This window comes from Vespa mandarinia, chromosome 6 (assembly GCF_050613455.1).
Source record: "Vespa mandarinia isolate Hongniang chromosome 6, ASM5061345v1, whole genome shotgun sequence".
NCBI lineage: Eukaryota > Metazoa > Arthropoda > Insecta > Hymenoptera > Vespidae > Vespa > Vespa mandarinia.
Genome location: NC_140815.1, coordinates 258,339 through 283,324, shown reverse-complemented (window position 1 = coordinate 283,324; position 24,986 = coordinate 258,339).

Sequence of the window (24,986 nt, the reverse complement as noted above, 5' to 3'; positions counted from 1 at the left end):
ATACATCACGTTGCTGTTTATTACGCATCTCGACACTCTGCACTACGTCTGTGCATAAGTGCCAGCTCCAGGCTCCTCCATCGACATCGTTTCGCACTACTTTCAGTACAGTGACAAAATAGAGGAGCACATTTGGCACTTGGAATCAATTCTTCGTGCCTTCAGATGGGAGAGATAAATATTATCACTGGACGCCAACGCGCGATCTCCTATCTGGGGTTATCAGGCCACAAACGAAAGAGGCTCGAAGATAAAAGTCCTCATCCGGGCATCCAGGCTAAAAGTTATTAACGACGTAAAGTAGCAACCTACATTCCTGACCACGAGAGATTCCTCATACATCGACGTAACCCTCTCGTCGTACTCCATGAGCCGTCTTATTATTCAATGGAAAGTATGAACATGCTGACGTCCAGTGACCACGATTCAATACACATCGCAATACTTCCCCCGATGGCCGCGTCGGGTCGGGGGGTGCTGCTCGGGACTACGGGAACAGGAAGTTCAATACCAGGAGAGCCGACTGAGACATGCCCGCTTCCTCTCTCTCACCGCGGCAATGCTAGAGGGAAGCAATTTAAGATCTGCTTCAGTAATATAGTACGAGCGAACATGTTCCCTTGTGTCCTGGAGACCGCATGCTCACAGTCTATGCTCCGGAAAAAGGCTAACCGGAAGTTCAATCCATGGTCGACATCAACGCTAATGAACAAGTAGAATGCGGTAGTTAGGTTGAAATGCGCGTTCCAGTGAGAAAATGAATATCAGGCACGTCTCGGGTATCATTCTACGCTGCGGGCGTACATCAAAGTAGTCCGACGTGTCATATTAGTTATTTGGAGGAATTTCGTTACGGAACAGAGTAGCGCGGAACCGTTGGGGTACGTCAACAAACAATAGGCGGGCAAGTTACGCGCCAAAAGTGTAATTAATACTCTTAAACGAGACGGAGAGAAGACCACGAACATCCATGGAGCGGCTAGAGACCTACGCAATACGCATGTCCCGGACGACAGCTTATCCGAAGACATACATGGATAAAGAGCGGTACGGAATTTCTCAAGGAACGTTCTCGAAACTGCAGACGCTCCACTCCCCATGGAACAAGAAATCGCGTGGTTCATAGGGTCCCTCAAAAACGGCAAAGCCCCGAGGCCGCATCTCATCGTGGTATGTGTGCTTTGAAGAGAATTAGCCGTCCCATCTCAATTAGTAGACCTTTCCTACGGATGCACTCAATGGAGTATCTTTCTGTCTATTTGGAAAGAGGCCTCCTTAAGGGCATTACTGAAGTGCGATAACAAATACACGGAAGACACCGAGACCTACCGTTTGAAATGCCTTCTCTCCGTCATAGGGAATGTTATGGAATCTTTGCTGAAGCTGTGCCTCACCAAAACCTCTTGCGCGGGAGAAAAATATCGGACGAACAGTTTTTGTTTATACAGTGACGTTCCATAGAAGCCGAAAATCGTAGAGATACGTCGAATTGATTCTGCTTCCTAACTGAGATATGTCGTCATAGTGTTATTCGACATCCCTCGTGCCTTCAACATTGTTTGGTGGTTTCTTCTCTAGGCACACCAAGATCGGGACTGCCCAAGGAACGCCTTTAAAGTGATGGGAAGTTACTGTGCAGACCGTACAATTTCCCTGGGAAAACATGAGGTTTCAAAGCATACCTCCAGAGGATGCCCACAAGAATCGGTCCACTGCCCATGCTGCTGCAAACTCTTGTTTGACCAGCTCTTCAGAATCCTGGAGGAATCCTCGGAACTCAACTCGATCGCGTACGCAGCGAACTACTCGTCATCGTTGATGGAGACTTATGGAAAGAACTCGAAATGAAAGGAAATCGCGTGTTTATCAGTATCATCGGATAGTGCACGTCGGAGAAATTGACAATCTCCTATCGTAAGACGGAGGGTATCGTCCATAATAACGGTAGATTTAAAAGAAAACACATGGACAGAAGGGGAGGACCACGTCCAGATAGAAAGCGGAAAACGGCGAAGAAACCTAGTGAGCAGGCCTCCCACCATAAAGATAGCGAACAATAATCATAAATTTAAGAATTCTGTTAGATACTTCGGGGTTTACTTCGGTGAGGAGCTGGGGATTACGACACACTGCCGTCAACTCAACGACAAGGTCGGCCGATTGTTAGCAAAGCTAGGTGGTTAGTGGCTAGAGGATGGGAACACCTCCACTATGTCCACTGTGCGATCAATCGAGGCGTGTTCACACCTACTGTCACGTACGTGGCTGCAGGATGGTCTGATCTCTGCACGGAATGAGACCTCGACAAGTATAGCGCGACCCAGCGATCGGCCCTCATCTCGGTCACATCCGCGCATCACAGAACTGCAACGGAATCCCTCTGCGTCATCGCAGCGGAGTCCACGATTGATGTTCAGTTACTGAAACGAAGGGCACTATACGACATTAAGAAAATTAAATGTACCCAGACAGCTACGCGAATACTAGAAGAATCTAATATTTAATGCGCGATAGCAAGACAGGTCGATGTGAACATCTCTAGAGTATGGCTGTCTTGGTGGGAGAACTCCGCCAAAGGAAAGACAACATACGCGTTACTTTCGAACATCAAAAACAGGACTGGTGCCCGTTTCGTCTTTCCGAACAACTTCACAAGTCAGTTTCTTGCAGGACACGAAGCCATCAAGGCTAATCTGACGTCGCAGGACATGATTACGGAAGGAGCATGCGAGTGTGGCGAAGAGGACACGGATCGCAATACATTATCGACTGTCCAGTTTTAAATCCACAGAGATTGGCTCTGGAAGAAATTCTCCGCAAAGAGAGTTGGTAGCAAGCAGCGAGACATCTTGTCCTCACGGCCGAGGCCTTCCCCTATTCGCAGAATTTTGCAAATAATCCCTCATCATAAAGAGTCATTAGATCATGAATCCTGTTAAGTCGCGATTGTCGGAGTTCCGGAGATTGGGTTGGGTGGTTGTTATCTTCTCGGATTAGACTACTCTCGGACAGAATAGGGACGGAAATGCTCGTACGTGTCTTGCTATTTTTCCTTTTTCTTCTTCTTTCCCTCCACCACCAACCTCTCACTAAAAAACCTACTTTCCTTCCATTCCCGTCCCATCCTACGGAACGAGAGCTAAGGCTCGTAGCACGGTGAGTGGGCCTTCCCGTTGTCCCCGTTGGGCACGGCCGGCATGAACGAAGTGATGCGTTGCAGCGAGGAAGTTGGTCGTGTCTAAACAACTCAACCCTCACAACCGGCAGGAGTTTTGAGGTTTTCAGTGTTCGGTCACTTGGCTGTGATGGATGCTGCTAGTAGATAGTTCCCTAGCGTATGCCCAAATGGGGTGGGTAGCTTAGGAGGGGGTACGCCACGAGTGCCTACCTTTACTATATACTGTCGGATTTGAAGACATTGCGACTAGTCGAGGAAAAATCATGCGAGTATATCAAGAAACAATTCGACTGTCGGATCTAGTAATATTCCGACTATTCATGGTAATGCACGAGAGTCCTCTTCGAACCAATACGATTGTCGGAGTTAGTAATATTCCCTCTAGCCAAGAGAAAGTTATTCGAGTGACATGTAAACCAATGCGACTGTCGGACTTGGATATAATCCATCTTGTCAAGGTAAAGTGATGCGAGTGCCTGTCGATCCAATGCGACTGTCAGCCTTAGAAATATAGCAACTTGTGGAGGTTAGCAACGTTATGAGAGTGCATCTCGAACCTATCTGACTGTCATACTTAAACAAATTCTTAATAGTCGTGAGAAAGTTATGCGAGAAACTTGTCAATAAATGTTACTGCCGTACTTGATAATATCCCTACTAGACGTGGGTGAGTTATGCGAATCCCTTGTGAATCAGTGCGACTGTTGGACTGAAAAATACTCCGATCAGTCGAGGAAAAGTTATGCTAGAGGCTATCGAACCAATGCAAAAGTGAGACCTAGAAGTATTCCGATTTGTGGAGGGAAAGCTTGTGAGTGCCAAAGCAATGCGGCTGTCGAATACAGAAATATTCCATCTATTCGAGGGAAATTTATGAGAATGTCTCTCGATCCATTGAGAAAGTTCGACTTGGAAATATTCCGGCTAGTCGAGAGAAAGGTTAGCGAGTGCTTCATGAAAGAATGAGGCTGACAATCTTGGATATATCCCGTCTAGTCGAGGGAAAGTTATTCGAGGATCTCTTGAATCAATCCGACTGTAAGAATTAAAATTGTACAGACTTGCCCAGGGAAAGTTGTGCGAGTGTTTCTCGTAATGACGAGACTGTTGGTGTTGGAAACATTTTGACTAATCGAGTGTATGTTTTTCGAATGTTTCTGGTTCCAATGCGACTATCGGCGCGGATCATTGCTACAAGACTAATGAAAGTGGTGTGGTTTCCTCTCAATTCAATGCGACAGTCTGACTTGGAAGTATTCTGATAAGTCGAGGAAAAGATAAGAGAGTTCCTTTCAAGACAATGCGACTGCCGGACTTAGATACATTCGCTCTATTTGAGAGAAAGTAATACAAGTGTCTCATGTTCCATTGCGACAGTCGTCTTGTATATATTCCGATTAGGCGTGGGAAGTTATGCGAGGTCCTCACGTACCAATGCGATTACCTTTTTTGCTAATATTACGACAAGTAGTGGGAAATTATGCGAGTGTCCCTCAGACCAATGCGACTATCGAATATGGAAATAATCCAATTAGTACATGGAAAGATGTTCAAGTACCTATCGAACTAATGCAACTGTCTGTCTTGGAAATATTTCGACGAGTCAAAGGAATGTTATGGGTGTGCCTCGTAATACAATGCGACCATAGGACCTAGACGTATTCCAATTATTCGAGGGGAAGTTATAAGCTTGTTTCTTGAAACAATGCGATAGACGGTCTTGGAAACACTCCGACTGGTCGAGGGATAGTTATGCGAGTGCATTTCGATGCAATGCGACATCAGTCGTAACAATATTCCAACTAGTCGTGGGAAAGTTATGCGGCTGCATCTCAGACCAATTCTACTATCGCACTTATAACTGTTCGAAATTGTTGACGGATAATTATGATAGAACCTCTCGTACCATTGTGATGGTCGGGCTCGGAACGATACCGACTAGTCGAAAGAAAGTTGTGCGAGTGCCTTTACAAACAAAGCGATTACTCGGACTTGGATATATTTCGATTAGTCGAGGTAATGTTAAGAAAGTGCTTCTCAAAACTAAGCGACCGTGGGATTTGGAAATTTCCGACTAGTCGGGGGAAAGGTATGCGAGTGACATGCGAACCAATGAGACTGCCGGACTTGGAAATATTCCTAATTGTCGAGGGAGAGTTATGCAAATGATTTGTGAACCAATGCGAGTATTGGTCTTGGAAATATTCCTAGTACGCAAAAAAAATTTGTGCGGGGATAGCTCGAACCAATACCACATTCGGACTTTGAAGAATTTTGTCTAGACTAAGGTATATTATGCGAGTGCAACACTAACCAAAGAGACTGGCGGGCTTGGATCTATTCCGGCTAGTCAAGAGAAAGTTATGCGAGGAACTTGTCGGTCATTGCGAATATCTTATTTTAAAATACCCCGGCTAGTTGAGGGAGATTTATGCGAGTGAAGTGTGAACAAATGAGACTGTTGGGCATGGAAAGATTCAGACTAGTCGAGGGAAAGCCATGCTAGTACCTTGTGAACCGAAGCAAATGAAGAAATTGGAAATAGTCCGACTATTCGAGCAAAAGTAATAGGTGTGCCACACGAACCAATGGTATATCTTGCCTTCTAAACATTCCGACCAGTTAATGAAAGGTTATGCGAGTAGCTCTCGCACGAGTGCGACTGTCAGACTCAGAACATGCCGACTAGACGAAGAAAAGTTATGCGAGTGCATCATGAATCAATGTGACAGACTGACTTTGATATATTCGGACTAGACAAGGGAATGTCATGCAAGCGCCTCAAATCCATTCGCCGAACGGACCTAGATGTATTCGAACTAGTAGTAGTAATGTTATAAGAGTGCCTCTCGAACCATTGGGACTGTCAGAGTTAGAAATGTTCTGACAAGACGAGGGAATGTTGTGCGAGTTCCTCTCGAACCAGTGCAACGGACTAACTTGAAAATATTTCGACTAGTCGAGGGAAAACTACGCGAGGCTTTATTGAAGCAATGCGGCTGTCTGCCTTAGATATATCCAGCCAGTCGGGGAAAAATTTGCGAATGTCTCTTGGACCATTGCGAAACAACGATATATTCTAACTACTTAAAGGAATCGGACATTGATATATTCTAACTAGTCAAGGGAAAGTTATGAGAATTCCTTTCGATCCAATGCGAAAGACAGACTTGGAAACATTCCTACTAGTCGAGCGACAGTTACGCGTATGCTTTCTAACTGATCCGACTGTTTGACTGGGAATTATTTGGACTAGTCGAGTGAAAGTTATTCGATATCCGCTCAAAACTATGTGGCAGTCGTACAGGATATACTACAAATAGTTGAGGGTAAGTAATGCGATCGTCTATCGGGCAAATGCGACTGTCGGATTTAGATATGTTTCGGCTAATCGAAAGAAAGCTATGCTAGTGGATTGTAACCCAATTCAACAATCTAACTTGTTAATACTCTGACTAATAGAGGGAGTGTTGTGCGTGTCTCTCTCGAAGTACTGCCACAGTCGGACTTAGAAATATTATCATTAGTCGAAGGAAAATTGTGCGAGAGCCTCACCAACTAAGTCGAGGGAAGTTATGCGATTGTCTCCCAAATCAATGCAACTATCGAATCTAGAAATATTCCGACTAGTCGAGAGAAAGTTATGCGATTGTCTCTCAAGCTAATGCGACCTTCGTACTTGGAAACATCCCGATATGTCGAATGAATTTTATGCGATTACCACTTGAATCAACGCAATTGTCGGACTTGGAACGTTCCGACTAATCGAGGGAAAGTTATGCGATTGTCTACGAAAGAATGCTAAAGTCTGAATTGGAAATATTCCCAATAGTCGAGGGAAAGCTACACAACTGCATCCCAAAACATTGCGACCGTCGGAACTAAAAATATTTCAACTGTTCAAGGGAAATTTATGATAGTGTTTCTCGAACCGATGCGATAGTCAGAATTGAAAATATTCCTACTCTTCGATGAAAAGATATGCGTGTGCCGCTCGAACTAATCCGCCAGTTGGAGATAGAAGTGTTTAGGCCAGTGAAGGGAGAGTTTTTCGAGTGCCTTTCTAACCAATGCGTCTGTCGGACTTTGAAGCTTTTCGACTAGTCAAAGGAAAGATATGGTAGTGCCGCTCGAACCAATGCGACTGTATCACCTAGTAATTTTCCAACTATTCGAGGGAAGGTTATGCGAGTGTTTCATGAATGAGTGCTACTGTTGGACTCCTAATTCTACCTGCTGGTGATGGTAAAAATATAACAGTGTAACCAAATACAATTCATCAGTCGGTCCTCAATATATTCCTACATATCGAGGCATAGTTATGAGAGTTCCTCTCGAACAAATGCGACTGATGGAGATAGAAATCTTCCGTATAGTTGAAGGATAGTTATGGGAGTGCCTCTCGAACCAACGATACTGTCGGACTTGGATCTTTCCGACTAGTCGAGTGAAATTTGTGCGAGTGCCACTCAATCCAATGCTACTGTCGTACGTGGATATATTCCGACTAGTCGTGAGAATGTTATGCAAGTTCCACTCAAAACAATACGACTGTCGGACCTAGCAATATTCCAAGTCGAGGAAAAGTAATGCGAATGATATGTGAACCAATGCGTCTGTTGGACTTGGAAGCATTTCAACAAGTCGAGGCAAAGTTATGCGAGTGCCTCAAGGAATAATGCGATTGTTGGAACTAGAAACATTTCGTCCAATAGTGGGAAAGTTATGCGAGAGGATCTCTAACCAACGCCTCTGTCGGACATAGATATTTTCCGACTAGTCTTGGAAAAGTTATGGGAGTGCCTCTCAAACCATTGCGGTGATCGGACCTAAAAATGTTTTATGTATTCGAGGGAAATCTATCTGAATGACTTATGAACATAGTAACTAACTAACGTATCTAATGGACATAGTAACATTCCGACTAGTCAAGGGAAAGGTATGCGAGTGCCCCTCGAACTAATGCTTCTGTAGTAATTGCGATCATGCCGACTATTCGAAGGAAAGTTTTAGTCGAGTACCTCTCGAACCAATTCAACTGTCGGACTTAGAAATATTTCGAATTTTCGAGGGAATATTATATGCGTGTTTCTCGACGCAATGCCACTCGCGGACCTAGAAATATTACGTTTAAACGACTCAAAGTTGTATGAGTTCCACTCGAACCAATGCGATTGTCGGATCTAGAAATATTCCGACAAATCAATTGAAATTTATGTGACTGCCTCACAAAACAAAGCAACTGTTGGAATAGGAAATATTCCGAATAGTCGTGGGACGTTTTCCGAGTGCCTCTCGAATAATTGTGGCTGTTTGACTGAGTAATATTCCGACTAATTGACCGAAAGTTATGCGACATCCTCTCGAAACAATGCGGCTGTTGGAATTGTACATATTTCAACTAGTCTGGCGAAAGATTTGCGAGTGCCCTTCGGAACAATATGGCGGTCAGACTTGGAAATATTCTGACTCGTCGAGGTAAACCTATACAAGTGACTCTGGAACAAAAGCGGATATCAGTCCTGAAAATATTCCGTCTAATTGAGGCAAGTTGTGCGAGTGACTTTGGAATCGAGGTGGCTGTCGGACGTGAAAATAACACGACTAGTCGGGGGAAATTTTGCAATTTCCTACGGAACCAATGTGGAAGTCGTACTTGGAAAGATTCCGATTAGTCGAAAGACAGTTATTCAAGTGCGTCTCAATCAAATGCGGTTGTCGGACAGGGAAATATTACTACAATGTGAGAAGACGTTCTGCGAGTGAAACTCGAAAAAAGCAACTGTCAGTCTTGATAATATATCGACTAGTGGAAGTAGAGTTATGCAAGTGATTTGTGAACCAATGCGTCTGTCGCATTGGAAATATTACGTCAAGTCGAGGGAAAGATATGCGGTTGCCTCTTAACATAATGCGACTATAGGACTTGGTAATATTCCAACTAGTCGGGTGAATGTTATGATAGTGTCGCTCAAAACAAAGCGACTGTTAGTCTTAATAATATTCCGACTATTCGAAGAAAAGTTATGCGATTGGTTTGTTGTCCAATGCGACTCTCGTGTTTGGAAATATTCCGACTAGACGAAAGAAAGATATGCGACTGCCTTATAAACCAAAGCAGCTGCCGGATTTGGAAAAATTAACGACTAGTCGAGAGAAAGTTATGCAAGTAAAAAAAATAAAATTTTATTAATAATAATAATAACAAAAAATAAAATTAACAATAACAAAAACAATAACAATAACAATCAGAAGAACAATAATGGTAACAACAACGTCAATATAGACAAAAATAACAACATTAATATAAACAGTAATAACAATAAAAATAATAAAAACAAAAGCAACAACAATAACAGCAATAATAAAAATAAAAATAATAATAATAATAATAATAATAATAATAATAATAATAATATCGGACTGTCTGATTTAGAATTACCCCAGCGAGTCGTGAGATAGTCTTGCGAGTTCCTGCCGAAGTAATGCGTCTGTCGGACTAGGAAATTTTTCGACTAGCCGAGGGAAATTTATGCGAGTGACTTGTGAACCAATGCGATTTTCAGTATTAGACATCTTGCGACTAGTCGAGGAAAAGTTAAAAGAGTGCCTTCCGAAGTACTGCAACTGTCGAACTAGAAAATATTTCAGCTAGTCGAGGGATAGTTATGCGATTACTTCTCGAACAAATTTGACAGTCGAACCTAGAAATTTTCCGACTTATCGGCGGAGAATTATGCAAGTGACTAGAGAAACCAATGCGAATGTCGGACCTAGAAAAATTCCGACCAATCGAGGGAAAATTATGCAAGTGTCTCTCAAAACAATGCGACTGTTGGATCCTCGAAAAATTCCATATAGTCGATGGTTAGTTATGCGGACGCCTCTCGAAACAGAGCGAGTGTCACAACTAGAAATTTTACTACTAGTCGAGGTAAAACTATGCAAGGCTTTTCGAACCAATGCGAATGTCGGAATTGGATAAAATTCCGTCAAATCAAGGGAATATTGTGCAAGTGCTTCTCGAACCAATGCTACTATCGGACCTAGAATAATTCCGATTTGTCGAGGGAAAGTTATGCGAGTATCTCTCGAATCATTGTGATTGTGTGTCTTGGAAATATACCAACAAATCGAGGGGAAGTTCTGCGCGGCTTTCTCGGCCAAATGTGACTTCCGGATTTGGAAATATTCTGACTAGTTGAGAGAACGATATACGCGTTCCTCTGAAAACAAAACATCTGTCGATCCTAAAAAGATTTCGACTAGGGAAAGTTATACGAGTATATCTCTAACCAGTGCGCCTATCAGGCTTAGAAGTATTCCTTAAAGTCGTGGGGATGTTGTACGCGTACCACTCGATACAGTGCATCTTTCGTACCTAGAATTATTCCGACATGTCAAGGGAATGTTGTACGAGTGCCTCTCAAACCAATGCAACAGTCGGAACTGGAAATGTTACCACTATTCGAGGGATGATTGTGTGAGTGCCTCTCAAAACAATGCGACTGACGGAACTAGTAATATTTCGATTATTATATTGAAATTTTTGCGAGTGACTTATAGAACTAACCTGACTGTCGGTATTGGAAATTTTCCGATAAGTCGGTGGAAAGTTATGCGATTGACTTGTGAATTAATTGGACACACGGAGTTGGTAATATTCTGAGTAGCCGAAGGAAAATTATACAAGTGTCTTTTTAAGTAATGCCAATATCTGACTTGGTAGCATTACGACAGATAAAGTTAAAGTTACGCAACTGCCTCTCGAAACAAAACGAACGTCAGACCTTAAAAAATATCGATTAGTAGATGGATATTTGTGCGAGTGCCTCTCGATCCACTGCGACTATCGGATACAAAAATGTTCTGACTAGTCGAGGAGAATATATGCAAGTGCCTCTACAACCAGTGCGACTGTCGGACTTGAAATTATACAGTTAAGTCGAGGGAAAGTTATGCAAGTTGCTTACGAATCAATTCGACTGTCTGACTAAAAAATATTCCGCCTAGTCAAAAGAAAGTTGTGCGCGTGCCTCTTGAACCAATGCTAAAGACGCGCTTGGAAGTATTCCAACTAGTCGAGCGAAAGATATGCGATTGTCTCTCGAACCATTGTGAATGGCAGACTTGGTTATATTCCAACTAGTCCTGAAAAATTTGTGGGATTGTCCCTCGAACCAATGAGATATTCGAATTCGAAATACTCCAACTAATCGAGGATAGGTTATGGCAGTGCCTCTCGTATCAAAGAACCTTAGTACCTTGAAATATTCCGAATAGTCGAGGGAATATTGTACTTGTTCTCCACCTTCCAATGGAACCATCGCAATTGGACATATTCCTACTTGTCGAGAAAATATTATACGAGTGAATCTCGAGCCAATGCGACTATAAAACCTAGAGAAATTCCGTCTAGTCGAGTAAATGTTATACGAGTGAATCTCGGACCAAAGCGACTATCAGATCTAGAAACATTCCGACTAGAGGAAGGAAAGTTATTCGAGTAATTCGTATACCAATGCAACCCCCGGACTTGGAAGTGTTGCAACTGGTCAAGGGAAACTTATGCGAGTGGCTCTCGAAACCATGCGGCTGTCGGACTTGGAAATATAGTGACCAGTCGAGAGAAATTAATGCGAGATGCTATCGATCCTATGCGGCAGGCAGTCTTGGATATATTTCAACTAGTGGATGGAATGTTATGCGTTTGCCAATGCGGCAATAAGACTTGGAAATACTAAGAATATAGGGAAGAATATAGGGAAGAAATACTAAGAATATAAGGAAATACTAAAAATAAGAGGCGGAAATGTTTTGCAGGTGCCTCTCGAACCAATGCGGCTGCCACACGGAATTATTCCGACTAGTCGAAAGAAAATTATGCCAGTGCCTCTCGAAACAATGCAATCGTCAGTTCTAGAAATAATTCGATTAGTCGAGGAAAATTTCCGCTTGATCTTCTCAAACAAATGCGATTGTTGGATTTAGAAATGTTTCGACTATTTGAGGAAAATTTTTGTCAGTGCCTCTGCTTCCAATGCAACCGTCCAGGTTGGAAATAATCCGATGAGTCGATGGAAAGTTATACGAGTGTCACCAGAACTAATACGACTTTCGGTTATAGAAATTTCCAACTAGTCCAGGGAAAGTTATGCGGGTCATACTCGAAGCATTACGAAATCTGGTCTTAGAAATATTTCGAGTAGTCAACGGAAAGTTATACGGGTACCTCTCGAAGCTATACGACTGCTGTTCTTAGAAATATTTCGAATATTATCGAGGGTACGTTGCGCGTGTGCCTCTCGAAGCAATGAAGCTGTCGGTCTTGGAAATACTCCGACTAATAGAGGGAAAGTTATACGAGTGACTTCTGAACTAATGAAATTTTCGGACGTGGTAATTTCCGAATAGTCGATGGAAAGTTGAACAAATGCAGCTCCAACAAACGCCACTGTCAGTCTTTGAAATATTCCGCTTAATCGTTCGAAAATCAGGAGAGTATCTCTCGAACCAACACGACATTCGAACATTGAATTATTCCGACTACACGATGGGAAGTTGTGGGAATGCCTCTCGGAAGAATACGAGTTTCGCACGTAGATTTATTCCTACTAATCGAGGAAAACATATGCTAGTGCCGCTCGAGGCAATGCAATTGTCAAACCTGGAAGTATTCCGACTAGACGGGGAAAGTTATGCAAGTGCCTCACGACCCAATGCGATTGTCCATCTGGGAAATATTCCGACGTAACCAGTGAAACATCGGCGAGTGTCTCTCGAACAAATGCGACTGTCAGGCTTCGGAATAATTCTAGTGGGCAAGGATAAGTTATTCGAGTGCCTTTTGAAACATTAAGATTTTCGAACTAAGAAATATTCCGATTAGTAGAGGGAAACATATGCAAATGGCACTCGAACCGAAGAGACTGGTGGACCTGCAAATATTCCGACCAGTCTAGGGAAAGTTACGCGAATGACTCTTGAAACAAATCGGTTGACGGACTTAGAAACATTCCGTCTAATCGAGTAAAGGTTATGCGTATGCCTCTAAGATCAATACAACTTGCTAATATTTCGACTAGTAAAGGATATATTATGGGAGTACCTATCGAACCTACAATCTGGCTTGGAAATATTCCAATTAGTCGGGGTAAAGTTATGCGGAGGCTCTCGATTCAATGTTGCTGCCGCACTTCCAAGTTTTCCGATCATTTGTGGGAAAGTAATGAGAGTGTTTCTTGAATAAATTCGGCTGTCCGACTATTCGAGAGAAAGTTATGCGGGTAACTTGTCAACTAATGTGACTGTCTGACTTGAAAATATTCCGATTTATCGAGGGTGAGTTGTGAGAATAACTTGTGTTTCCATGCGACTATGTAATTAAAAATATTCCGACCAGTCGTGGAACAGTAATGAGAGTGGCTCTCGAATCAAAGCGGCTGTCGGTTTGAAGAATATTCCGAATTCTTTAGAGAAGGTAATGCGAGTGCTTCTTAGACTAATAATATTGGCAGGAATGGAAATATTCTGACAACTCGTCGGACAGTTTTGCATGTGCTTCTAGATCCACTGCAACTGCCGGACTTGGGTATATTCCAAATAGTCGGTGTAATGTTATGTGGGTGCCTCCCGATCCAATGCGGCCGTCGGTCATGGGAATATTCCGCCTAGTAGAGGGAAGTTGTGTGAGTAACTGTCATCCCTTTGCGACTGTCGGACTTGGAAATAACCCGACTAATCGATCGAGAGTTATGCGATTGCCTCTGACACCAATGCGAATGTAGAACTTGTAAATATTCCAAACTGTCGTGGCAAAGTAATGCGAGATCCTCTCGGTACAATGCTGCTGTCGAACTTGAAAATATTCCGACTAGTCGCGGGAACTTTATGCCAGGGCTATTCGAAAAGAGCGAATGTAGATCTTGGAATCGTTCCGACTAGACGAGAAAAAGTCATTCAAGTTTCTTGTGAACCAAAGCGACTGCCGGTATTGAGAATATTTCGGGTAGTCGAGGGAATGTTATGCGAGTGCCCTTCGAACCAATACGGATGTGAGACATAGAATCATTTCGATCAGTCGAGAGAAAGTTATGCGGGTGCCTCTCGAACTAATGCAACTGTAAGACATGGAATTATTTCAACTTATCGGGAAAAGTTATGCGAGTGATAAGTAAACCAATGCGAATATCAGAAATGGAAATATTCCGACTAGTCGGCAACAGATTGGCGAGTGCCTCTCGAACAAATGCGGCCTTTGGACGTGGAAATACCTCGACCAGTCTAGAAAAATTTATGCGAGTGCCACTCGAAACAATGCTAATGTCGATCTTGGAATCATTCCGGCTAGACGAGAAAATGTTATTCGAATGTCGTATGAACCAGAACGACTGTCGGTATTGCGAAAATACCCAATGGTAGAGATAATGTTATGCTAGTGCCTCTTGAACTGATGTGGATTTCGGATTGGCCACCAAACCTACTTGTCGAGAAAAAGTAATGCGTGTAATTTTTGAACCAATACGACTGCCTGACTTTGAAATATCCCGCCTTGTCGAAGGAAAGTTATGCGAGTGCTTTTCGACCAAATGCGGCAGTGGGGCTAGGAAATATTTTGACTAGTCGGGGGAACTTTATTCGGAGTGCCACTCAAACCAAAGCAAATGTCGGACTTGGAAATACTCCGAACAGTCAAGGGAAAGTTACTGGAGTCCCTCTCGAAGCAACATGATTGTCAGTCATAGAAATATTTCGACTAGACGAAGGAGACTTATGGGGTTGACTCTCGAACCAAAGCAATTGTCGTACCTGGAAATATTCCGACATATCAAAGATAAGTTATGCTAGTGCCTCTCGAACCAATGCGACTGTAGGTATTGGACATATTCCGAATAGTCGAGCAGAAGTTAGACGAGTGCCATTAACCAAGGCGACTTTCAGACTAGAAAGAATTCCTTAGTCGAGAGAAAAATTATGCACGAGACTTGTGAACCAATGAGACTTTCCGACGAGGTATTATTCTGACTTGTCGAGGGATAATTACAGGAGTGCCTTTCAATACAATGCGACTGTCGTTCTTGAAAATATTCCTTCTAATCGAGCGAAAGTTCGGCGATTGTCACTCGAACCAATGTGACTGTCCGATCTAGAAATATTCCCATCAGTCGAGGAAATGATATGAGTGTTCCTCTCGCACTAATGCGACTGTCGGACCTGGAAAAGTTCCTTCTTATAGAGGAAATTTTGTGGAAATGGCTCTACTACCATTGCGACTATCGGACATGGAATTATTCTGCCTAGACACGGGAAAGATATGCGAGTGTCTCTCGAAATATTGTGAAGGTCGTATGTGGAAATATAACGCCTTTTCGGGTAAAAGTTATGCGAGTGTCACTCGAAACAAAGGTACTGTTGGTCTTTGTAATATTCCGACTAATTAAAGTATAGTTATGCTAGTGACTTGTGTACCAAAGCGACGGTCGAAATTGGAAATATTCCGACCAGATGAAATAAATTTATGGGACTGACTCACAAATCACAGCGGCTATCAGATTTGAACATTGTCTGACTAGTCGAGGGAAAGTTATACGAGTGACTTGTAAGCCAATGTGAATGACGGGCTTCGAAAAATTACGATTAGTAGAGGGAGAGTTATTCGAGTGACTTTCTAACCAATGCGGCAGCTTTTTTTGGAAACCTTTCGAATAGTCGAGGGAAAGTTTTGTAAGTACCTATCGAATCAATACGGCTACCGGATTAGGAAACATTACGACAAATGGAGAGAAAGTTATGCGTGTGCTTCTCGAGCCAATACGACTTTCGAACTTAAATATATTACGACAAATCGAGAGAAATTTATGCGATTAACTTATTAAACCATACGACCGTCTTACATGAAATTTCTCGAATAGACGAGGGAAGGGACTACGAGTGACTTGTGAACCGATTCGACTGCCGGACGTGAAATAGTCCGACTAATCGGGGGAATCTCGTCCGAGGATCTATCGGACCAATTCTGCTGTCGAACTTGGAAATATTGGGAAAAATTGTGGGAAAGTTATGCTCGTCACTTGTGAACCAAAGCGACTGTTGGACTTGGAAATATCCCGCCTAGTCGAGAAGTTTCGTGAGTGCCTCTGGAAGCAATGCGTCTGTCGATCTTTGAAGTATTCCGACTAGTCGGGAGAAAGTTATGAGAGTACTCGAACAAATGCGACTTTCGGACTTGGAAATAATCCAACTATTCAAAGGTAAGTTATACGAGAGACACTCGATAGAATGCGGCTGTCAAAAATGGAAAAATCCCACATGGGGAAGGGCGTGTTATGCGATTGCTTCTTGAACCAATACGATTGTCGTACTTAGGCATATTCCGATTAATCGAGGGAAATTTATGGGAGGAACTTTTCAACTTATGTGATATTCTGACTTGAAAATATCCTGATTAGTCAAGGGTGAGTTTTGAGAAATATTTGTGGACCAATGCGACTGTTGGACTTAAAAATATACCAATCATTCGAGGGAAAATTATGCGAGTGGCCTTCAACCAATGCGGCTGTCGGAATTTGAAATATTCCGACGATTCGAGAGAAAGTTATGCGAGTGCAACAGGAAACAATACTGTACAATTTAGAAAAATACCGACTATGAGGGTAAAAGTAATGCGAGTGACTCTGGTGCCAATGCGGCTGTTGGACTTAGAAATATTCCGCTTAATCTAAATATAGTTATGGGAGTACCTCTCGAAACAATGAGACTGTCGGACTTGGATATATTCCAACTAGTCATGGGAAAGTTATGCGAGGGGCTCTCGAACCAATATGGCTGCCGTACATGAATATATTCCAACTTCTCGAGGGACATTTATGTGAGTTCCTTTCATACTAATAAGACTTTTGGACATCGAAATATTCCGTCTAGTCGGGGGAAAATTTTGCGATTGAATTTAGAATCAAAGCGATTGTCGGCCTTAGAAACATTCCGTGTAGTCGAGAAAAAGTTGTGCGCGAGCCTCTCGAATCAATGCGGCAGTCGTGCTTGAAAATATTCCGACTAGTCGAGATAAAATTTTGAGAGTAAATCTCCAACCAATGCGAATATCTGTATTGAAAATATCCTGACTAGACCAGTGAGAGTTTTATGCGAGTGTCTTTTGAATCAATACGACTTTCGGGCTCGGAAATATTCCTTCTAGCCGAGGGAATGTTATGTGAATACCTTTATTACCATAGTGACTACTGTTCTTGGAATCAATCCGACTAGACGAGGAAAAATTATTTTAGTTTCTTGTGAACCAAAGCGACTGCCGGTATTGGGAATATTTCCTGTGGTCGAGGGAATGTTATTAGAGTGCCTCTCAAAATAATGCGGATGTCGGATTAGGATCCACTCTGACTAGACGAGAAAAAGTAATGCGTGTAACTTGTGAACTAATGCGACTGTCTGGAATTGAAATATTACGACATGTCTAGGGAGAATTTTGTAAGTGGCTTGTGAACCATTACGGCTGTTGGAATTGGAAGTATTCCGACTGGCCGACGGAAAGTTAGTCAAATGATTCTCGAACCAATGCAGCTTTCGTACTTGGCAATATTCCGTTTTGTCGAGGAAAGTTATGCGAGTGCCTCTCGAATTAATGCAGCTATTGGGCTTGGAAATTTTCCGCCTAGTCGAGAGAATGTTATACGATTTACATTGGAACCAATGCGACGTTCGGACGTGAATATATCCCATTAGGCTAGGGACAGTTATGTGAGTGATTCTCGAACCAATGCATTTGTCGGGCTTGAAAATATTACGACCACTGGAGGGAAAATTGAGCGAGAGCTTTTAGAAATAATGCGACGGACGGATTTAGAAATATTTACACTATTTGGGGAAAGTAATGCGAGTGCCTTTCTAACAAATGCGGCTGTCTGTGTAAGAAATATTCCGACTAGTCGGGGGTACTTTATTTGTATTGTCACTCGAACCAAAGCGAATGTCGTACTTGCAGTCATTCAGACTATACGAGGAAGCGTTAATTGAATGAATTGGGAACGAATGCATCTGTCGTAATTGGTAATTCTCCCAATGGTCGAGTGAATGTTATGCGAGTTCCTCTCGTACCAATGCGGATGTTGGACTTGGAAATATGGCGTCTTGTCGAGGGAAAGTTAAGCGAGTGATTCTAGTACAAATGCGACGGTCGGACTAGGAAATATTTCGACTGGTGGGAGAACTTTATGCGAGTGACACTTGAAACAAAGCGCATGTTGTGCATGAAATCATTCGGGCTATTCGAAGAAACATTATTCGAGTGTCTTTTGAACCAGAGCGATTATCGTTATTGGTAATATTCGCAGTGGTCAAGAGAAAGTTATGCGAGTGCCTCTCGAACCTATGCGGATGCCGGATTTGTAATCATTTTGATTGGTTAAGGGAGAGTAATGCGATTATCTTGTAAACCGATGCGATTGTCTAACTTTGAAATATCCCGACTATTCGAGGGAGAATTATGTGAGTGACTTTTGAACCATTGCGGCTATCGGATTGGGAAATATCGGACTATTCGAGGAAATTTTATGCGAGTGACTTATAAACCAATGCGACTTTCATGCTTGGAAATATTCCTACTAGTCAAAAGAAAGTTTTGCGCGTGACTCTTGAGTCAATTTGTCTGAAGAACTTGGAAATATTCCGACTATTCGGGAAAAGTTATGCTTGTGCTTCTCTAAGCAATGTAGCTATCGGTCTTGAATACACTCTGACTAGTCGAGGGAAATTCATGCGAGTGTATTGTAATCCAATGCGACAGACGGACTTGGAAATGTTCCGGCTAGTCGGGGAAAAGTTATGCAGGTGCCACTCGAACCATTTCGGCTGTTGGACTTGCATATATTGTGACTAGTCGGAGGAAAGTTATTTGAGTGACTTGTGAAGAAAAGCGACTGTCGGAATTTGTTATATTCCCTGTGGTCAAGTGAATTTTATGCAAGTGGCCCTCGAACAAATACGGCTGTCGGACTAGGAAATCTTCCGACTAGATAGAGAAATTATGGGAGTGACTAGAAAACCAATGCGACTCTCGGGCTTTCAAATATTTCGTCTGGTCGAGGGAATGTTATGCGAATTACATTGGAACCAATGCGACGGTCGTAATAGGAAATATTTCCACTAGTCGGAGACAGTTACGCGAGTGCTCTTCGAACAAATACGGCTGTATTTCTGGAAATATTCCGACTATTCGGGCGAACTTTATGGGAGTTCCACTACAACCAAAGCAAATGTAGGACTTGGAAGTATTAGTACTAATCAAGGGAAAGATTTGCGAGCAATTCTAGAACTAATATATAATAAATAATAATAAAACTGATTCAAGGCTGTCGGACTTGGAAATATTCCGAATAACCGAAAGAACGATACGCAAGTAATTGTTGAATTAATGCGATGGCCGGACTTGCAGAATTCGAGACTAGTCAACGGAAGGAAATGTGAGTGCCTAGTAAACCAATGCGAATGTCGGGCATGAAAATATTCTAACTAGTCGGCAAAAGTTTATAGAGTGCCTCCCGAACGATTACCGTAGTTTGACATTGAAATATTCTGACTAGACGAGGGAAAGTTATGCGAGTGTATCTCGTACCAATGTAACTGTCAGATTAGGAAACATTCCGTCCTATCGAGGGAGAGTTATATGAGTGTTTTAAGAACCAAAGCGGATGTCGTACTTGGAGATATCCCGATCAGTCGAGAGAAATTTATGCGAATACCACTCGAAACAATGCAGCTGTCCGACTTGGAATCTTACTGACTAGACGCGGAAAAGTTATTCGAGAGAACCAAAGTGACTGTTGGAATAGGGTATATTCCCAGTTGTCAATGGAATATTATGCAAGTGGCCCTCGAACAAATGCTGCTGTCTGCTTAGTAAATATTCCGACTATTCGGAGGAACTTTATGCGTGTGTCCCTCGGACGAATGCGGCTGTCGAGCAAGTTAATATTCCGAGTAGGCGTGGAAAAATTATGCGAGTGACTCTAGATCCAATGCAGCGGTGAAACATGAAAATATACCGACTGGTCGTGGGAAAGTTATGGTATTGCCTTGTGTACCATTGCGACTGTCGGGTTTGGAAATATTACTACTAGTTGGAAAAATGTTAAGTGGTTGCTTCTTAAATCAATGCGGCTGATGGACATGGAAATATCCCGACCAGTCGCAGAAAGTTATGCGAGTGTCTTGTGAAACAATGGTGCTATCGGATATGAAAATATTCCGACATGTAGATGGAAAGTTCTGAGAGTGTCTCTCGATCCAATGCAGCTATCGGACTTGGAAATATTCCGACTATTCAAAGTAATGTTATGCGAGTTATAATGGAAACATCGCGATGGTTGGACTTGGATATATGTCGATTAGTCGAGGAAAATTTATCCGATTAATTCTAGAACTATTGCAGTTGACGGTCTTGGAAATATTTCCACTAGTAGAAGAAAGATATGCGAGCGCGTTTCGAACAATTGCGGCTGTCGGACTAGAAAATAGTCCGACTAGTCGAGGGAAATTTATGCGAGTGCCACTCGAACCAATACATATGTCGGACTTGGGAAAATTTGACTAATTAAGGGAAAGTAATGAGTTTGCCTCTAGAACCAATGCCACTGTCCGGCTTGGAAATATTCCGACTAGACAAGGGAAATTTATACGAGTGTCTCTCGAACCAATGCGGATGTCGGACTTGAAAGTATTCCGAACAGTCGATGGTAAGCTATGCGAGTGACATGTGAAACAAAGCGATTGTCATAGATGGATGTATACCGAAAATTCTAGGAAATTTTCTGATTGGTCGATGGAAAGAAATGAAAGTTCCTCTCGAACCAATATGGAATTAGAACTTGGAAATATTCCGACTATTCTAGGGAAAGTTATTCAAATGCCTATCGAATCAATGCGGCAGTCGAACTAGGAAATATTCCGATTAATCGGGTGAAAGTTATGCGAGTGCCACTCGAAACAATGCAGGTTCTGGACATGGAAATACACCTACGTGTCGCGGGAACGTTATGCATGTGAATCCAGATTCAATTTGGCGGTTGGACTTGGAAATATCCCGACTAGTCGAGAGAAAGTACTATGAGGGTCTTGTGAACCAATGCGGCAGTAAGACTTGGAAAATTCTCGACTAGTCGAGGGAGAATTATTCGTGTAGTTAGTGATCAAATGCGACTGTTGCCTCGGAAATATTTCGACTATACTAGGGAAAGTAATGGGAATGACCTGTTAACCAATGCGATACTCGGACTTAGAAATATTCCTGTTAATCAAGGGAAAGTTATGCGAATTACTCCATTAGCAATGCTACTGTCGTGCTTAAACATATTCCGACTAGTCGTGGAAAAGTTATGCGAGTGAATCTCGAATAAATGCGACTGTCGTACTTGGAAATTTCCCGACTAGTCTAGGGAATGTTATGCGAGTAACTTGTGAACCAATTTGACTGTCGGGCTTGGAAATATACCTACAAGTCGAGGGAAAGTAATGCGAGCGCCTCTTGAACCTGTACGGCTGACTGGCTTGGAAAAATTCCAACTACCACACGGAAAGTTTTGCGAGTGCCTCTCGGACCAATACGACTGTGGGGCTTGGAAATATTCGGACTAGTCGGGGGAAGTTACACGCTTTCTTCTGTAACTAATGTGAATGCTGGACTTGGAAATATTCCAACTAGTCTGGAGAAACTTTTGCAATTGCCTCTAGAGCCAATACGGCTGGCGGACTTGGATATATTCCGACTTTATAGGGTAAATTATCCTAGTGACTCTGGTACCAAACGGCTGTCGGACTGGGTAATATTCAGATTAGTGGAGGGGATGTTATGCGAGTACCTCTCGCACTAACGAGGCTGACGGACTTGGAAGTATCACGACAAGTCGAGGAAAATTCATAGCACTGCCTATCGAACCAATGGGTCTGTCGGACTTCGAAATATTAGGACTAGACATGGAAATGATATGGGAATGATTTGTGTTACAATGCGATTGACAGACTTGGAACTATTCGGACTGGAAATTAATGGAAGTGCCACTCAAACCAATTTGACTTTCGAATTTGGAAATTATCCGAATAGTCGAGGGAAAGTAATGCGATTGCATTTCGAAACAATACGGCTGGCAGAAGAGGAAATATTCCGACTAGTGGAGGGAATGTTATTCGAGTGCGTCTCGAAATATTGCTGCTCTCGGGTTTTTAAATCTCCCGACTAGACGAAGGAAAAGTATGCGAGTCCCTCTCGAAACAAAGAGACAGTCAGTCTTCGAATTAATCCCTCTATCCGAGGAAGAATTATGCCAGTCATATCTGTACCAAGGCGACTGTCGGAACTAGAAATATTCCGATAAGCCGAGGGAAAGTCATCCGAGTTCCTCTTTAACAAATGCGGCTGCCAGTCGTAGAAGTATTCCGACTAGTCGAGGGAAAGTTATGTGAGTGTCTTGTGAAATAATGCGGCTGTTAGTCTTCGTAATATTCGGATTGGACGAAAGAAACTTATGCGAGTGATTCTAGGACTAATGCGACAGTCGAACTTGGAAATATTTCCAATTGTATAGGAAAATTATGCGAGTGCCTTTTGAACAAATGCAGCTATTGGAATTGGAAATATTCCGACCAGACATGTGAATGTTAAGCGAGTTATTCTGGAATCAATGCGAAGGTCGGTCTCGGAAATATTCCAATTTGTCGATGGAAATATATTCAAGTGTTTTTCGAACCAATTCAGCTGTCGGAATTAGTAAAATTACCACCAGACGAGGGAGAGTTATGCGAGGAATTTTAGAACTAATGTGATGATCAGACTTGGAAATAATCCGACTAGTCGAAGACATGTTAAGTGGGTCCCTCTTGAATCAATGTGGCTGATGGACATGAAGTATCAGGACTAGTCGAAGGAAAGTTATGTGAGTTTCTTGTGAGCCAAAGCTGCTGTCGGACATGAAAATATTCTGACTAGTGGTAGAAACTAATACGAGTGAACCTCATACCAAAGCGGCTGACGGATTTGGAAATATTCCGACTAGTCGGGAAAAGTTATGCAAGTGCCTTTCGAACAAATCTGGCTGTTGGACTTGGAAATAATCCAACTAATTCAAATGATAGTTTTGCCAGAGCTTCTTGAACCAGTGTATCTGTTGTGGTTAGAAATATTCCAACTTCTCGGGGATAGTTATACGAGTGTTTTTCGAATCCATGCGGCAGTCGGGCTTGGAAAAATTCGGACTAGTCCATGGAAAGTTATGCGAGTGCCTCTCAAAACATTTCAACTGTTGGATTTAGAAATATTCTGACTAGTCAAGGGAAACTTATGCGAATACCCCTCGATCAAAAGCCCTGGCTGTCTTGGAACCATTACGACTAGCATTAGTCGAGGGCAAGCTATAAATGTTACTTGAGGACTTAAGCGATTGTAGTAATTGGAAGTATTATGACTAGACGAAGTAAAGTTATGCGAGTTACTCTAGATTCAATGCTGCGTTCGGACTTGAAAATATCCCGCATATTCAAGGGATAATTATGCGAGTATCTTGTAAACCAATGCAACTGTCGGGCTTGGAATTATTCCAACTAGTCGATGGAAAGTTAAGCAAGCGCCTTTCGATCAAATGCTGCTGTCGGCCTTGGAATTATTCCGACGAGTTGAGAGTAATTTATGCGAGTTACTCTGGTACCAATGACATTGGACAGTCGGATTTGGAAATATACCGATTAGTCGTGAAGAAGTTATGCGAGGGCCTCTTGAAACAATATGGCTGTCGATCTTGGAAATATACCGACTAATCGAGGGATAGTTATGCTAATGTTTTTTGAACCGATGCTGCTGTCGGATATGAAATATTCTAACTTTTCGAGGGGAATTTATGCAAGTGTCTCTCGAACTAGTGCAGCTATTGGACTTGGAAGTATACCGACTATCAGAAGGAAATTTATGCAGATGATTCTTGAAACAATGCAACTGTTGGACTTAGAAATATTACTACTAGACGAGGGAATGTTAGGCGAGTGATTCTAGAGCCAATGCGATGGTTGGACTTGGAAACATCCCGAATAGTCAAAGGAAAGTTATGCGATGTCTTGTGAAATAATGCGCCTGACGGACTTGGAAATATTCCGACTAATAGGAAGAAAATTATGCGCGTTCCTTTTGAACAAATCCAGCTTTCGTATTTGGAACTAATCCGACTTTTCGAGGAAAATTATGCGAGTAAATCTAGAACAAATGCGGCCGTCGGCCTTGGAATTGTTCCGGAGGTTTGAGAGTAAGTTTTGCGAATTACTCTGGTTTCGATGCGACGATCGGATTTGGTAATATACCGATTCCGGGTGGGAAAGTTATTCGAGTGCCTCTCGAACCAATGCGGCTTAAGTTCTTGGATATATACCAACTAGTCTACAAAAGGTATGCTAGTGAATTGTGAGCTAATGCGACTCTCTGGCTTGGAAATTCTCTGGCATATCAAGGAAAATTTATGCGAGTTATATTGGAACCAATACAAAGGTCGGACTTGGAAATATCCCGATTAGTAGACAGAAAGTTATGCGAGTACCGCTCGATACAATGTAGTTATCGATCTTGGTTGTATTACGAATAGTCGAGGGAATGTGATGCGACTGATTCTAGAACTTATGCGTCTGTCTGACCTGGGAATATTGCGACTAATCGTGAGAAATATATTCATGTAAATTGTGAACCAAAGTGACTGTCGGAATTGTGTATATTCCTAGTGGTCAAGGGAATGTTATGTGAGTGCCTCTCGAAACAATGCTATTGTCG